Source organism: Odontomachus brunneus, unplaced genomic scaffold (assembly GCF_010583005.1).
Source record: "Odontomachus brunneus isolate Ranch 3 - 2012 unplaced genomic scaffold, Obru_v1 Obru_scaffold_086, whole genome shotgun sequence".
NCBI lineage: Eukaryota > Metazoa > Arthropoda > Insecta > Hymenoptera > Formicidae > Odontomachus > Odontomachus brunneus.
Genome location: NW_022639536.1, coordinates 963201 through 965941, shown reverse-complemented (window position 1 = coordinate 965941; position 2741 = coordinate 963201).

Sequence of the window (2741 nt, the reverse complement as noted above, 5' to 3'; positions counted from 1 at the left end):
AAAAAAAGCGAAGCAGTCGTCGGCGGGACTCGAACGCACGCCGCCGGCGCAAAAATGTATGGACGGGAGCCTTAGTCGGCTCAGCTACGCCGCTTACTCGAAAAAGATTCTAATGTTCTTCTTTACATGGGACATAGTTGCGTGACCCTAACTTTGTTTTGTAATTTCTCCTAAACGAAGGCCCATTGGCACAAACGCCTTCAGGGTTTTTATTAGCTACATGTAAGCTATCGAACGCACTATGACTCGTTGGAAAAGCGATTTCCTAATTGGCGTCATCTCCTTGTTAGTCGGTGTGGTCCGTTTGTGAAATGAAAACCAGTGGTGTAGGTTATAATAATGTGACACTATATTCTAATTTCGAAGCTATGTACAATTATTTACATGCGACGTTACGCCGTTGGCGCGTGGTCGCGTTTTTGCTCTCGTCGGGAGCCGTTGTTGTCGTCTCGCGATCAGCTGCGAGCGTCGAGGCGCGCGAGCGTCCGGCGAGATGCGGTCGAGATTGTTTCCTGATACGCTATTGTTCGTCGTTCGGAGTTCGTTGCCTCGTCGGCTTTAATCTGTTTATTTATCCTGGTTTTCCTGGCGGGTTTAAAGGCGCTCGTCGTCACCGGTATCTTACGCCCTGTATGCGTTCGCAATCGTAGGTGTTAGCGGCGCGGCGTGAGAAGGAAAGGGTGTCGACGTTGCGTATTCACCTCGGTCGACGGAGCGGTGTACGTAAAGGATGTCGACGTCGCGTATCCACTTCGGTCGACGGAGCGGTGTGGGGATGGAAAGCCGACGTCGCGTATCCACTTCGGTCGGCAGAGTGGTATCGGGGAAAGGAGGTCGACGTCGCGTATCCACTTCGGTCGACGGCGCGATGTATGGACAGGAAACCGACGTCGCGTATCCACTTCGGTCGGTAGAGCGGTATCGGGGAAAGGATGTCGACGTCGCGTATCCACTTCGGTCGACGGAGCGATGTATGGATAGAAAACCGACGTCACGTATCCACTTCGGTCGGTAGAGCGGTATCGAGGATAGGATGTCGACGTCGCGTATCCACTTCGGTCGACGGAGCGATGTATGGATAGGAAACCGACGTCGCGTATTCACTTCGGCCGGTAGAGCGGTATGGGGGAAAGGATGTCGACGTCGCGTATCCACTTCGGTCGACGGAGCGGTGTGTGGATAGGAAGCCGACGTCGCGTATCCACTTCGGTCGGCAGGATGTCTAGGATCTCTAGGAGTTTCGAGTTCTGGTCGGTCGTGCGCCTGAGAGGAGCTTTCCGATCAATCTCTCCCGATATCAATTCTCTGTTTGTTGACATTGCGGTTGTTCCGCGTGCGGTTGTTCGGCGTTAATTTGTTTTTACCGTAAGTCCTATTTCAAATGATGCGTGACGATCCGTTATTTATCTGGATCGTTACATTTGCTGATAAAAAAATGTTCCAGACCAAATTTTCATAGTGTGGAAAAGCACCCTCAATAGCACAGATATTCTAGGCACAGATGTTCTGAGGACATTCCGAGTACGGTCAGCGCCAAAAAAGTTGGAACAGTTTATTTGGTAAATTTTAGAACGCACTACTAATTTCTATGGAATGAGAATGGAGCGAAGTGGCGAGTTTTCAAATTCCCCAAAAGAATTGTTCCAATTTTTATGCCGCTGACTGTACATCTCAATGTACCAGGAATATTCTCACAACATTCGTGGGAAATCGTATATTGCCAGCGACATAATTTTACATAAATAATGTTTTGATAGATGAACGTGTAAAAATGGATATATTTTTTCTATCATCAAAGCAGATATATTCAAGTGGTCCGTTAGGTACCTCCCTGTAAATAGAATAATCGATATAATGTTTTTTACAGAAGTCTCTACAATTACAGATTCGCAAAATGCTGAGCAATTAATTAGCCTATTCCTCGTGAAAATACTTCTAGTTTCCTACACACTATTTCCAGCACAAGAGGTATATACATGAAAAAATAATTTTTATGTGTACACATTTATGAATTAAACACAAAGACACATTTTTCAATACTCAAAATATCATTGCATGTTCCTTATACAACAGTATTAATATAAATTAAGATGTGATCTGAATATTATCGCATATGAACAATTATTAATATAAACACTTTTTTCAGGATTTGATGAATTTAGGCAGCAAGTAATATATAAGAACTTTTCAGTAATGAGGCAAAAGTTGGATATTATTATACAAAACCAAGTTGATTCATTTGAACAACAACGAAATATGTGTTGATAGTCTAATGAACCTGTAGAAGAAACTGAAAACATTATGTCGCAATTTCCAATTGAGACTGATGAAAGTTTAAATCAATTGGAAGTAGCTCTCATGGATAACAAGTATCGTAAAACAGTGGTATATAATTATCTGTAGTTGATACATACATTTAGTTGATTATGTACCATAATATCCAAGACAGCACGATGTCCCAAATTAGGACATAGGACTAAAAATAACAGAACAAAGTTTTAAATCCGAAAAACATTTGTTGTTTTTCTTTCCGTGCCAGCTATAGTTGTTTGCTACATTGATGGTAAATATTCTTTTCATTAGATTTAAAATTAGAGTTTTCATATTTTTGCCACCAATCGTAGAGAGTGCAGCTTCCTAAGAAATAAAGAACAAATATATTGTATGAGAAGTGCAAATTTAAAAATAGAAAAAATAATATATTATATGAATAATATAATAACACCCCAGACAACACGAGT